Below are 15170 nucleotides of genomic sequence, written 5' to 3'. Positions count from 1 at the left end.
GTCATGGGAGGGATGAACCTGACATTGAATCCAACAAAGAAGAAAGGAAAGCTAACAAATATAGAAAAACATGTTGACTATACGTTGAGCACTATGGAAGAGATGGTAATGATCAAGTATTCTAAGAGTACCCCTACATTTCCCAGTTTCTCCTCTGGTTACGTTGGAGCCATATGCCATTTCTGATCAATGGTATCTAAACATAAATGATGTATGTCATATATATGTCAAAGTACTTGAGAGCAGATACAAATTATTTATCCTCTCTCACTTCACTGAACACAGCAATACTGGAAACCACATAATGAAATGGTAGCATCACAAATGGCAACATCCCTGAAAGTATGTTAAACAGATATCTACTGACCCACACTGAGCAGAACAAGAAATATTAAAGCCTCAAATTCTAGCTCAGAGATAAAAATAAACTGACCCCAGAAATAAGAATCCATCTGCATATGACCAGAGAAAATAGATATCTGGGCAGAATTCTGCATGGCAGAAATAACACGGCAATTATGTAAACATTCTAGGGCCAAAAAGAGGGCAAATAAACATATCATGTAAAAGTCAAACAAAGCATTTAGCCTGGGAAAAATAACTACCCGAAATGGGAAAATATGTTTTTCATAATTGGAGCAACAATAAAATTTCTTAGTAAGAATATTCAGTACAGCAAAAGTTTAATGATGAGATTAACATCAATGAAATGAAAGCTCAAAGATGAGAAGATAATACAAGAAAATAAAGTTAAAATGTGGTTTATAAACTTTATGAAATAAACTAAAACATAAACAAATTAGAAACAGAAAGGATGAGAACTGATATTGCTAAAACTGTAATTACCGGCATGGAGAAAATCTTACAATCATTAGACAGTAAGTGAATGAAAATTTTACAAAGACAAAGATCAATGCAACTAAAGAGAAGCCAATAGGTATAGAAAAAAGATATAAGATGATCTAACATAAGGTATTTTGATGTTCCTGAAGTAGAGCCACAATAAATGTAATATAAATTAAATTTAAATTATACTGGAACATTTTCCTCAAATGAATGAAAAACAAACCTTGATTCTTGTATATAAAAAACAGCACATTGTGTTACAGGAAAAATATGAAAACAGAACACTCCACACAAGATATAATCTCGATAAGATATTGAACTTAAGAAAAAGAAATAATTCTGGTATCCATCCAGACAGAGCAGGAAGATATTCAAAAGGAAAAATAGTAGACTGACCTTAGATTTCTCTAAAGCTTCATTCAATGCCAGAACACAATAACATATATGTATTAAGAAGAAATAAAAGCACGACAGGAGATTATTATATACAGCAAAATATCCATCAAATATAGAGGCAACTAGCTAAATATTCCCAAACATGATAGAACTTGAGTTTTTCTTGAAAGAAACAAAAAACTTAACAATGGAATACAGCCACTTAGGGGCTAAATCAAAATAAAAAAATTAGGGATTAAGAGATATGCTAAAAGTATTGGTCATGAGCATTGATAAATTTAAAGGTTAAATTGATTTACAGGACATAAGATTTTTACAATTATCATTTTAAAAAAATTTTCATCTTTGTACTTTGCAGCATTATGTGAATTCATTATAATGAGTGTATGTGATTTTTCAAAACCAGTAGAGTTTTCTTAAAAATAGATTAAATTAGAAAACTATTAATTTAAACTTGTGGGACTATGTGCCATATTTGTTGTTATTGCCATTGTTTAGTCCATTGCTATGAAAATTTGTTTTCAATTTTTAAAAATTAATATGTATAAAATGAAACCAGGATAATCTATAGAAAGGACACAGCATTGACAAGTATTAAAAGGAAAATCTGGAAATGAGATAGGAGCCTTTGAGAAGTTCAGATATATTCCTAGGGATCAAGAAGGCCACACACATGCACAGTGCTCTGTGGGTACCCAGAAAAAAACTTAACCTCTGAGGTAGGCTCTAAATCTCTCAGTGCTGGCTCTTCTTGAGGTCCTGCACAAACAGGAAGTGAAGCCTAAGCAAAGTTGGAAACTGATGGAGTATTGAGTCATGCCCAACGCACACAGAGCATCTTAGCAAAGACTAGGAGATTTATTGGTTCGAAAGCTTTTAAGGAAATCACAGTCCAATCATTACCTGACCACTAAGCTAACTGAGCAAAGATGTTATTTGCCATCCATCAGGGATACAGACTTTACAGAATTAGTTCAAGAAAGTCACAGAATAAACAACAGAAATAGTAAGAACAACAGTGACCATAACAACACTAAGGAGAGGGGAATTTGATTTCCAAAGTTGTCACATGATATTATGTAACTGTCCCCCAGTTTTGTTTTGTTTTGCTTTTTGAGATAGGGTCTCCATCTGTTGCCCAGGCTGGAGTGCAGTGCTGTGATCACGGCTCACTGCAGCCTCTACCTCTGGGGCTTAAGTGATCTTCCCACTTCAGCCTCCCAGGTAGTTGGGACTACCGGTACCTACCACTGCTCCTGGATAATTTATTTATATTTGTAGAGACAGGGTTTTACCATGTTGCCCAGGCTGGTCTTGAACTCCTGAGCTCAAGTGATCTGCCTGCCTTGACCTCCCAAAGTGCTGGGATTACAAGCATGAGCCATCATGCCCAGCCTAACTGCCCAGTTTTTAACAACATTAAAAAAAAAAAAAAAAAGTGCAAAGAAACAGGAAAATATGGCCCATACAAAGGAAAAAGTAGCAAATAGAAAGTGCCTCAAAAGAATCCCATATTCAAATTTACTAAACACAGACTTTAAATCAGCCATTAGATATTCATGCAACAAACAAAAGAAAAAAATGGCTAAAGAATTAAAGAAACGTAGGAGAACACTGCCTTGCTAAATAAGGAACCTGAAAAGAGAGGCAGAAATTATTTCAAAAACTAGAAATTTTCAGGTAAAAGTGAGAGGTGACAGCGTGCTGGCAGTCCTCACAGCCCTCGCTCTCGCTCTCCGCGCCTCCTCTGCCTGGGCTACCACTTTGGCGGCACTTGAGGAGCCCTTCAGCCCACCGCTGCACTGTGGGAGCCCATTTCTGGGCTGGCCAAGGCCGGAGCCCACTCCCTCAGCTTGCAATGAGGTGTGGAGGGAGAGGCACCAGCAGGAACCGGGGTTGCCTACGGCAACGGGCCAGCTGGAGTTCCCGGTGGTCATGAGCATGGTGGGCCCCTCACTCGGAGCAGCCAGCCGGCCCTGCCGGCCCCAGGCAATGAGGCACTTAGCACCCGGGCCAGCGGCTGCGGAGGGTGTACTGGGTCCCCCAGCAGTGCCAGCCCACTGGCCCTGCGCTCCATTTCTCGCGGGGCCTTAGCTGCCTTCCTGTGGGGCAGGCCTTGGGACTGCAGCCCGCCATGCCTGAGCCTTCCCCCGCCTCCGTGGGTTCCTGTGCAGCCCCAGCCTCCCAGACGAGCGTCGCCCCCTGCTCCGCGGTGCCCAGTCCCATCGACCACCCAAGGGCTGAGGAGTGCAAGAGCACAGGGCGGGACTAGCAGGCAGCTCCACCTGCAGCCCCCGTGCAGGATCCACTAGGTGAAGCCAGCTGGGCTCCTGAGTCTGGTGAGGAGATGGAGAGTCTTTATATCTAGCTCAGGGATTGTAAACACACCAATCGGCACTCTGTATCTAGCTCAAGGTTTGTAAACACACCAATCAGCACCTTGTGTTTAGCTCAAGGTTTGTGAGTGCACCAATCGACATTCTGTATCTAGCTGCTCTGGTGGGGCCTTGGAGAACCTTTATGTCTAGCTCAGGGATTATAAACACACCAATCAGCACTCTGTATCTAGCTCAAGGATTGTAAACACACCAGTCAGCACCCTGTGTTTAGCTCAAAGTTTGTGAATGCACCAATCAACACTCTGTATCTAGCTGCTCTGGTGGGGCCTTGGAGAACCTGTGTGTCGAAACTCTGTATCTAACTAATCTGATGGGGACTTAGAGAACTTTTGTATCTAGCCCAGGGATTGTAAACACACCAATCAGTGCCCTGTCAAAACAGGCCACTGGGCTCTACCAATCAGCAGGATGTGGGTGGGGCCAGATAAGAGAATAAAAGCAGGCTGCCTGAGCCAGCATTGGCAACCTGCTTGGGTCCCCTTCCACACTGTGGAAGCTTTATTCTTTTGCTCTTTGCAATAAATCTTGCTACTGCTCACTCTTTGGGTCCACGCTGCTTTTATGAGCTATAACACTCACCGCGAAGATCTGCAGCTTCACTCCTGAACCCAGCGAGACCACGAGCCCACCAGGAGGCACGGACAACTCCAGATGCGCTGCCTTAAGAGCTGTAACACTCACCGCGAAGGTCTGCAGCTTCACTCCTGAGCCAGCGAGACTACGAACCTACCAGAAGGAAGAAACTCCGAACACATCCGAACAACAGAAGGAACAAATTCCAGACGCGCCACCTTAAGAGCTGTAACACTCACCGCGAGGGTCCGCGGCTTCATTCTTGAAGTCAGTGAGACCAAGAACCCACCAATTCTGGACACAAAAATACAATAACTGAAATTTTAAAAACCTGCTAGACTTGTTCAACAGTAGATTTGAAAAGGCAAAAGAAAAAAAATCAGTCACCTTGAAGACAGGCCCATGGAGAATACTCAATCTAAGGAACTAAAAGAAAAATAAATCAAGAAACTTAACAGAGCCTTAGAAAGCTGTGGAACAACATCAGGTATGCCAACATGCACACAGTGGGAATTTCAGAAGAGAGAGAAAGAGACAGAAGAAATATTTACAGAAATAAGGGATGAAAACTTTGCAAATTCAATTAAAAAAAAAACCCAGTAATATGTACCTACAAGTTCAATAGTTCAATGAACTCTAGGACACACTAAAAAAAGATCCACACCTAGACACATCGAAGTGAAACTTTTGAAAGCCAAACACACAAAAAGAAAATCTTGAAAGCATCTAGTATCTTAGAGGATACATACATCTTCTTAAATACAATGGCACTGGAAATATAAACACTAAAAGTGCTTTTGCTGGTGTCTCAGAAATTACCAAAATATTATTGGACACTGGAAAAACATAATATTTGTTAAAAAGTGGCAGAGAATTTGGCAAAATTATGTTATTCTGTTGAGTAGAAAATAAAACTTGTAAGTAATGAATTTGGACATCCAGTTGAGATTACCAAGCGAGGTGTGGAAGGGGTGGAGTTGTTCCTCCTTGCTGCTTACAGTAAAATGTGAGGGGAAAATAGACAAATCGAGAAGTGAATTGATAAAAGAAAAAGGAAATAGCACTTGATGATTTGAAAAATGTTAGGCTTATCTGGATAGTGTACTCTAAAAGAAGGGCCAAGAGTGTGGCTGAACAATCATTTGCTGAAGCGATTAGATGTGTGACTCATGAATCCAACCAGCCATCTCAACAGAGGCCAGAAAGAGAGAGGTGATTATCCATTATCCACGAGAGATATGTGGAGGGCTCTCTTGTTTCATGATTTGGAGTCTTGTGAATTGCACAAGAGAACAATATAATTTTTGAGTTTTATACCAGCAGAAACACTGCTGACTTGGACTGAAAGGGACAGGGAGAGGATGAAATGAAGGAAGAATTACCCTGAAGAAAGAACCACAGATGCAGAGCCCTATCCAACAGCGCCTCCTTGGACTGAGAGGGTGGGGCTGCCACCCCAGTGGGCCGAGAGGGTACAGCTGCCATCCCTGCAAGCCAAGAGGACAGAGCATTTAATCAAGGAGGATTAATAATCAAGCAGGATTATTCTCAGCCCTTGAAACCTAATGTAACTTACCCTGCTGGATTCCAGACTTGTTTGGGACCTGTGACTCTTTTCTCCCTTATGGAATGAGAATGTCTATCCTACTTTGGTCCTACCATTGTATTTTGGAAGCAGATAATTTATCTGCTTCCAAAGTTCACAGATAGAGAGCAATTTTGCTCTAGGATGGATCATATCACAAATCTCATCCACAACTGATTTAAATGATTTATGAGAGTTGGGACTGTGAATTGATGTTATTTAGATGTGATTTTGGACTTGGAGTTGTTGCTGGAATAGTTAAGAGTTTTGGGGATGTTGGGACTGAGTGAGTCTATGTTCCTCATGTGAAAGATGTGAATTTGGGGAAGGCAGAGCACACTGTTATTGGTTGTATTGTGTCCCCCCAAAAGGATGTGTTACAGTCCCCCCAAAAGGATATGTTAAAGTCCTAACCCTAAGTAGCACAGAACATCACTTTATTTGGAAATAGAGTCATTGTAAATGTCATTAGTTAAGATGAGGTCACAATGGAGTAGGATGAGCTCTAATCCAGCGTCCCAATGGGAAAAGGAGAGAAACAACATAGGAAAAGACAGCTTTGTGACAGCAGAGACAGAGACTGGAGTGATGCATCTCTATGATAAGGAACACCAAGGATTGCCAGCAAGGACCGGAAGCTGGAAGAGGCCAGGAAAAGTTTTCTCCTACAGGTTTCAGAGGAAGCATGCCCCTGCCAACACCTTGATTTCAGACTTCTAGCCAACAGGACAACAAAATAATAAACTGCTATGGTTTTAAGCCACCAACTTTGTGGTATTTTTGTTAGGATAGCCTTAAGAAACTAATACATGGCCAGGTGTGGTGGCTCATGCCTGTAATCCCAACACTTTGGGAAGCCAAGGCAAAAAGATGGCTTGAGCTCAGGAGTTTGAGACCAGCCTGGGCAACATAGTGAAACATTATCTCTATAAAAAAAATTTTTTTTAGTTAGGCTCAGTGGTGTGTGCCTTTAGTCTCATATTCCCAGCTACTCAGGAGGCTGAGACAGGAGGATCATTTGAGCCCAGCAGGCTGAGGCTGCAGTAAGCCGTGATCTTGCCACTACACTCCAGCCTGAGTGACAGGGTGAGAGCCTGTCTCAAAAAAAAAAAAAAAAAAAAAAGAGAAACAAATACATAATTCAATTTGGTAAATACATTTGCTTCAACACATGATTTGAGAAATCTGGATATTCATATGCAAAATAATGAAATTGCACCCTAGCCCACTCCATAGACAAAAATTAATTCAAAATTAGTCACAGACCTAAATTTAAGAGCTATATACTATAAATCTCTTAGAAGAAAACACATGTGTAAATATTCATGACCTTGGATTAGGCAATGAGTTCTTAGATATGACATGAAAAGCACAAGCAACAAATGAAACTTCAGCATAATTTCAAATTAAAATCTTTCTTTCTTCAAAAATACCTTCAAGAATGTGAAAACGCAACCTGCATTTTTGGATAGAATATTTATAAATCGTGTATCTGATAAGAAACTTGTATGTAGTGTATACATAAAGCTCTTACAACTCGACAATAAAAAGACAACCCAATTGTTGAACTCGGCAATAATTTGAATAGACATTTCTCCAAAGAAGTTATGCAAATAGCCAACAAGTACATGAAAGATGGTCAACATCATTAGTCATTAGACATGCAAGTCCAGGCCATAATGAGATACTACTTACCAATAATAATAATGATGATGAAAATAACAAGCGTTGGTATGGATGTGGAGAAATCAGAACACTCATACACTGCTGGTAGGAACATAAAATGCACAGCCACTTTGGAAAACAGTCTGGCAGTTCTTCAGAAAGTTAAACATAGTTTTACCCTGTGACCTAGCAATTTCACCCCTAAATGTGTACCCAAAGGAACAGAAAAACAGATGCTCACACAAAAATGTGTACATGAATGCTCATAGCAGTATTATTCTTAATAGCCAACAGGTGGAATTATCAACAGGTGAACGGATAAATAAATGTGGTATATCTCTATAATGGAATATTATTTGGCAATATAAAAGAATGAAGTACTGATATATGCTGTGATATGGATGAACCTTGAAAACCTTATGCTGAGTGAAAGAAGACAGTTACAAAAGACTGTATGTTATATGATTCCATTTATATGAAATGTCTAGAATAGGCCAATTCATAAAGAATGGAAGTAGATTAGTATTTACCAGGAGCTTGGGCAAAAGAGGACTAGAGAGTAACTGCTGTTATACTTGGTATGGGCTCTCCTTTTGGGGTGATGAAATGTTCTAAAATGAGATATTGGTGATAGTTTCACAGCTATATATATATATATTACAAACCACTTACTTTTACACTTGAATAGGTGAATTTTAAAGTATATGATTATATCACGATGTGGCCATTATAAAAAATGCTATAGTGGCACATGTGTACCTGTTCTGTATTTTTAATATGACTACTTATATATGAATTACACTGCTTCTCAGTTGAGTGTAAAATAAAGACAGTTCTGGAGACATTAAACTCAAGTCATTTCTGTGTGTTCTTTGTTTTCCATCTTGTGTCTGTGTAGTGGCAGTACTATTGGATATTAGTATTATTTAAGAAATACAATATTAGTATTATTTAAGAAATACAATCAATAGATTAAAGGTCACACAGTCAAAAGTTTGGGGAAAGCTAGGTTAAGAAGAGTCAGGGTTGGCCAGGTGGGTGGCTTATTCCTGTAATCCCAGCTCATTGGGAGGCCCAGGCAGGCAGATCCCCTGAGGTCAGGAGTTTGAGACCAGCCTGACCAACACAGTGAAACCCTGTCTCTACTAAAAAAGTACAAAATTAGCTGGGCATGGTGGCACATACCTGTAATCCCAGCTACTTGGGAGGCTGAAGCAGGAGAATCGCTTGAACCTGGGAGGCAGAGGTTTCAGTGAGCCGAGATCTCGCCATTGCACTCCAGCCTGGGCAACAAGAGCGAAATTCTGTCTCAAAGGAAAAAAAAGAGAAGAGTCAGGGTTTTTCTGCAGTACCTTTCAGACCCCTTATCATGATAACATGCCTCGTGACTTTCCAGTGGTGACTACATATGATGCTTGTCTCTAAATTGATCACTCTGGGCAATGATGCTCCATGGTGGGGAAAGAGATTTGAAATTATCCCTGCTCTCTTCATTCCCCGTGATCACAGATGACCAAGGTAAATGACTATAAAGTTTTCTCCCTATAACTTAGTAGTCAAGTTTATAATGTAGCTTTCCTAAAACCAAAGAAAAACCATTATTCATTCTATCAAATGAGTGAAATAACAGGGAGATTTAACAGTGGTGGAATGTAAGGTCCTAGTCTCCTGAGGCAGCAGCATGTTAGAGCAAAGTTTCTGAACAGATGTAACCTAGTCTGTTACTTAAAGGCTCTGAATAGGAAAGCATTTCTTAACATTTCTGAGCTTTCACTCATTCGTCTATAAATTATAGATTTAAAAGGTACCAAACTCCCAGAGCTGTTGTTAGGATTTGATCAGATAATATATGCAAACTTCAGAATGACTCCTACACTTGGCAAATCTTGTTCTTGTTCTTGTTGTTATCATTATTCTGAACTAGTAGATCCTGAAAGGAATAGCTTGATATCAACATGAGGATGTCAATTACTATATCCCATTATCCTATAGAGCATGCAATCTCTGTCCAATTTGAAAGAGATCCTGAGTAGACATTCAAAAAAATAATGTGAAATTAAATATAGTTTGGCCATATTGCCCCTGAATTAACAGCATTATGTCTTTTACACTGAAAATTCAATCCAGAGTGTCATTCTCACATCTTGTCTGTTTCTTTTAAATGATGTTAAGCAAATGATCAATCAAACATGCTTAGGGAGACAGCTGATTCATCCTGACAACTAAAGGACAGGACAGTTTGTGTTAGAGACCAAAGTTTCCTTCTGTCAATAAATGACAAATAGATAATTACAACTCTGAACTTATGTTTACTAAGTCTCTTACAAAGCCTCACTTTGGGGCTTACTGGTAATGCATACCAAGTAGCCTGGCAAAGATATATTGTCTTGTATCTACACCTGCTGATTTCTCTTTCAAGCAGAGGAATCCTGTGCTTGTGGCATGCAGAATCACTTTCATGTCATCTTAGAACGCCTGTCTCTCACTTGAGCCTGCAGCTAATTTAACAGTATGACTCTCAGATACAACTGTGTTCACTAAAGGGAACTAAAAACAATGATCTTCCTTTTAACGAGTTTATAATTATCTTCATCAGACTGTCTGAAATATACATTAGTCACACCATTTGTTCCCAAAAGTTGTATCTTTTTTTTGCGGGGGTGGGGTGGGGTGCTGATTTTGTTTTCTAAGTTAGGTAGAAACAACAAATTAAAAACAAAATACCACATCTTTTCTGATGAGGATACGCTTCCCAGTGTCTTGGACAAGACCTTTTCTCACAAAAAAACACCAAAACCTAATTGGGGAAAACTGAAAAACCAAGGAAGTTCTAGATGCCAAACCACAGCCTTGGGCACAAGGCAGAGACTATATGATCCTTGGGCTGCAGCTGCCCCCATGAAACTAGCCTCCAAACATCTGCTGCTACTGTGAGTCAATTGATAAGTATTCAAAGAATTAAAGTCCCTGGAGGGAATGTCTAACTGGCCAATGAAACTCCATCAGGTTCTATGAGAGAGGCAGCAGTGGGAGGTGACAAGAGGCTGGCGGTGGTAACTACCCTCCATCTAAGACCTACACACAATTGAGTGTTCTCTTCCGAGAGAAATTGGCAGGCTATAATTAAAAAAGGGGAGGAATGAAGATAAATGCTGGACACCTCCCAAAATGATAAGTATTCACTATGAGTAGTGATAGTGATACTAACAGTGATCCCTTTTTATAGGATTTTAACTTTATAAAATACTTTAAAACAATCTTATTAATTACCTCTAAAAACCATATCATTATGCCCATTTCACCAATGATGTAACAGATGATGTTCAGATAGATTAAGCCATGGTCACATGGCTTCGGTATGATTGGCCAAAGACTGGTATATTATGCAAATAATGTACTCACTCACTAAAGAGTTTTTGAATAAACAAATGAATGATGACCTTTAAAGAATCATTACCTCTTGGAAATAGCTTCACAAATGAAAGAATTATTTGAAAACATTTAGTGCAACACTTTATTTTAAAATATAGGAAACAAGCCATGAGTTAAAAGGACAAATACTCAAGGTGATGGTTATCGTATTTACCCTGATGTGATTATTACACATTGTATGCCTGTATTAAAATAGCTCATATACCCCATAAATATATATACCTACTATGTACCCCAAAACATTAAAAATTAAAAAATTGATTCAAATAAGACAAAACAATTAAGATTAGAATTCTGGTTTACTGAAATTCAGTAACTTGCTTTTATTCTACATTGTATTAACGTCCTTGAGTCCCCTCCTTGTCCTCTGTTGGGTATTACTGTTTTCAGCCCATGAAAGGAAATAACCATAATGTAGTCCACGCTTTCTGGGACCTCACGTGCAACTTGGAAGTCAGTGTTTCTTGTGTATCATCCCAGCCTTGAAGGACTTTTAGGGTGCTTCTGATGCTGCTTGAGCAATCCAGGGCTCTTAAAACTCCTGCTAATTCCCTTCTGTAAACCCTGCATCCTGGTTGCTACCAACCCTGGAGAGTTCTTTCTCCCACATAGATCCCCCTTTTATTACCTTATTACACATCCACCAGAGCCCACAATGGGACAGTTACCAAAAGATCCATTCCAAAGCCTTTGGCTATTAGGCCGATCTAGAACGGGAAGTTCCAACTGAATGAGACAATTGTGATTACACTTTCTCTGTTGGTAGTGTGAGACATGTGTCCCCATTGGAATGTATTCCATAGCAGCAAGCATCTAGGGTAACTGTATTTCACTATTTGATCTGTAGCTAAGTACAGTACAGATAAGCTTTTCAAGGCAAGGCTGGTGCATCAGTTAGCATGCTTGCAATTACAAGTACCAGAGCATATAACTAAAAGAGAATTAAATATTAGGAGTGTATTATATCCAGTGGTCCACTGGTAAATATTTAACGATTGACTCTCCAGTGAATTGAAATCTCTGATTTGTAGCATTTGCAAGTTCCATGTTGTAAATACACCCATCATGGATGATTTTATGGGACTAACACAGTTACTGAAAGCAGAAGTGGAAAGAGATGCACACAATCATTTCTCACCATAAGAGCTAACTCCAGCACATCACATGATAAGAAATCAACAAATGAGGAGTGAACTCAGTGAGTGAACAATATCATCAGGGACCCAAGTCTTTCTGCTTTTCTCTTCTGCCATCCCCAGCATATTGGCTATTAACCTCAGGCATGGTTCTTCATGATGGCAGCCTCTGCCCAGACAGCATGTTCTTGCACAGCTGCTTCCCAAGGCAGAAAGGACAGTTTCTCCTGCCAGTCTCTGATTTATTTTTCTCAGTCAGCCACCCTATTCACCTTTTCCCATAGGGTGAGAATGAACAGTTTCTTCTTTCTGTCAGAATTTGCTGGTTTTATAAGCTATTAGGATTGTTAATAATTTCCTACAGTTTTTCAAGGGAGTTCTTATATATTCTCTGGTCATGTGCTCTATAATTGGATATCAGTGTTAGAAGCTAGATCCCTTCTTCATACCCATTAAAGTTGATCATTCCCTACTCATTAAGTAAAACAGTTATTTGAAGATTCTGAAATGTGTGAGTTGAATGTGTATGTGGTAGTATGAGCAGAACTATGGATTAAATGACTGGAGACCCCACATCTAGCTGTAACCTTGACACCAATTAGCTGTGTGACCTTGGGCAGGTCACTTAACCTTTGCAATCTTGGCTTACTTATCTCCAAACAGAAGGAATTTTAGAAAATGGTCTCTAAGTCCTTTTCATGTCAAAAGGGCTGTTGTTCAAATTAATAGTAATGCCGAAATAAAGATGCTAGCTCCCTAGGTAACCTTGGTCAGGCTAATTAACCTGTCTGGATCTTAGTTCTTTATTCACCATGTGCCTAATACAATGAGATACATTAGCACCTGCCTCTAGAGACGAATTACATAAGACTGGCTTAAAAAGGAAGAATTCGCTGAGCAAAAACAATGACCTGATACTATTAGGTTGGCGCAAAAGTTGTGGTTTTTGCCATTACTTTTAATGCAAAAACCACAATAACTTTTGCACCAGGCTAATAAAATATACAGACACAACCCTTTGTACTGATGATGGGCAGATGCTATCATATATTATCCAAAGACAGGTCTGAGTCAGGCAAGCAGTAATCCGGTGAAGCCGAATGAAATCAGGCAGTCCTAATCGTCTATAAACCTTTTGCCAAGAGATGATATGCTTCAGTATTAAAGGGAAGAATCCCAAAAGGTTTAGTATAAAAGAAAAAAAATACAATTTGTGCATGTAAAATAGTTAATCCATTGCAACCTCAATTTACAAATGGTTTGTTCCAATAACAAGGTGTTTGGAACTCAGAAATTAATGTTATACATGGAATTGGTTTTCCTGGATGACCATAATTTGTTTTAAGCCACAAGGTATTTATAGGAGAGTTTGGCACTTGTGAACATAAGTAAGGGTGGAGAGACGACTAAAGATAGATGGCATAGAAATCAAACTTTGTTGCCACAGCAGTAGGGAAACCAGGGACACTGCAAGCAAATATAACCTCTGGATTTGGGATTAGTGCTCCTATTTCTAATATTAGTGCTCCATATTCTCATAACTCGTGAACTGAGCTGCTTCCTGTGCCCACCTCAAGATCCCCTCTATCCCCATCAGTTAGGCCAAACCAGAGTCACCCACACTTCCAGGCACCACCTTCTATCCTGGCCTTAATCAATCATTCATGGCAGAGATGACTTCCAAAGCTGAAGCATCCCCTGCTCCATCTTCCTACACAGCTACAGGCAAGGAAAGATGATTTTGCACACAGCTCCCTCCATCCTCCCACCACCAAGAACACCATAACCCACCAGAACTCCTCCTGAGAGGAAGTGCCCTGTTTCCTTCTTCCCTCTGTTTCTATCCTGTGAATGTTATGCAGCTATGCCCTATTGCAAATCGAGTTCCCCAAGGGTTAGAGTAAGGAGGGCAATCTTGCAGATGTCACGAGGACTGCGAATTACTCAGTCAATGATAACATCCACTGGAAATAACAAGTGGAAAAAAGAAAACTGGGTAATTGTAAATTGAGGTTATCCTGTGGAGGTCTTTCCAGGTGTAGCTGTGTATAATGCTTCTATTCTTCCTTAGTCTCTTAAGAGTGAAACATTCAAACAGAACACTCCAGAGTGGGTGTATTAATCAATTGAACATTAAGGTAGACATAAATTAAACCAAATACATTTTGTTTGTTTTTTTTTTTAATTTCAGAAGTTAAATTGCCAAAATTCTTTCAGTTTGTTGTTCTACGGTCCTGTCTTAATGTATAGAGTATAAAAAAAATAAGCTGAATGTTTTTTGGTTACAGGAGTTCTTGCTGGTCCCCAGGGGCTGTTCCAAACTTCAGTTGTTAAAATTATCTGTGCTAAACCCTACAGATGTGGAGAAGGCTGTATGTAATCTGTATTAGTCCTTGGATTTTTTGGGAATTTCTATTTGTACTAAATCTCTCCTGTGAGATTGCTCTGCAAGAGACATACACAAGTAGTTACAACAAATCAAGATTTTACTGTGCAACCAGATTTCTCCAAACTGCAAATAGAGATCTTCAAGGAGTACAACTGTCCAGACCTTATATCTCTTTGTTCAGTCCTCTTCAGTGTTGATTAAACAGAAATATTTCAGTAAAGCTCTTCCATTCTGTTTTAGCACCAAATCAATATAGTGCAATTCTATGGCAGGCTTGCTTGTTCAACGTGTGTCTGTGCTTCCAGAAACTTTCTTTCCTGATTTAGGATTGGTAAATAAAATTCAAGATAATGTGTGTGCTCTTGCTGTCCAATTAAAGTCACAGGGGAAAAACAGAATCTACTCAGGGATGTCTTTTTTTCATGTTTGCCAAGTACAAATAGCTTAGAAATGTTACCTACTCAGTAGAGACATTTAATTTACAATGTAACATCCTGTTTTTGATGGCAGTGTTTGTGCTGCTTTTACAATCCAAACACCTAAAATGACAAACTAGTGAGTCAGAGGTTGGAATTGAGGCAGGATGCAGCACGGGTACCATTTGTCTTTTCCTTCTGTCTGCCCTGATCACTTTCTGCCTGAGCCCATCTTGCTTTTATCCCTCCAGTGGTTGTCCCGTTTATTCATCCCATGATAGCACCATTCGCCTCTCAGGGCTTCCTATTTCCCATATCTTCCTATCTCTAACT

At 39.5% G+C, this 15170-nt stretch overlaps 1 long non-coding RNA gene across 1 annotated transcript in view; it reads right to left on the bottom strand.

Moving 5' to 3' along the window:
• Window positions 1–15170, bottom strand: part of LOC129049526 (uncharacterized) — a 116229-nt gene that overhangs the window by 41224 nt on the left and 59835 nt on the right. Inside the window, exon 2 of the long non-coding RNA XR_008512669.2 lies at window positions 8650–8768. This is a non-coding gene — a long non-coding RNA (uncharacterized LOC129049526). The remainder of the gene's footprint in view (window positions 1–8649; window positions 8769–15170) is intronic.

The sequence above is a fragment of the Pongo abelii genome, chromosome 14 (genome assembly GCF_028885655.2).
Source record: "Pongo abelii isolate AG06213 chromosome 14, NHGRI_mPonAbe1-v2.0_pri, whole genome shotgun sequence".
Taxonomy (NCBI): domain Eukaryota; kingdom Metazoa; phylum Chordata; class Mammalia; order Primates; family Hominidae; genus Pongo; species Pongo abelii.
This window is presented reverse-complemented; position numbering and strand designations above follow the sequence as displayed.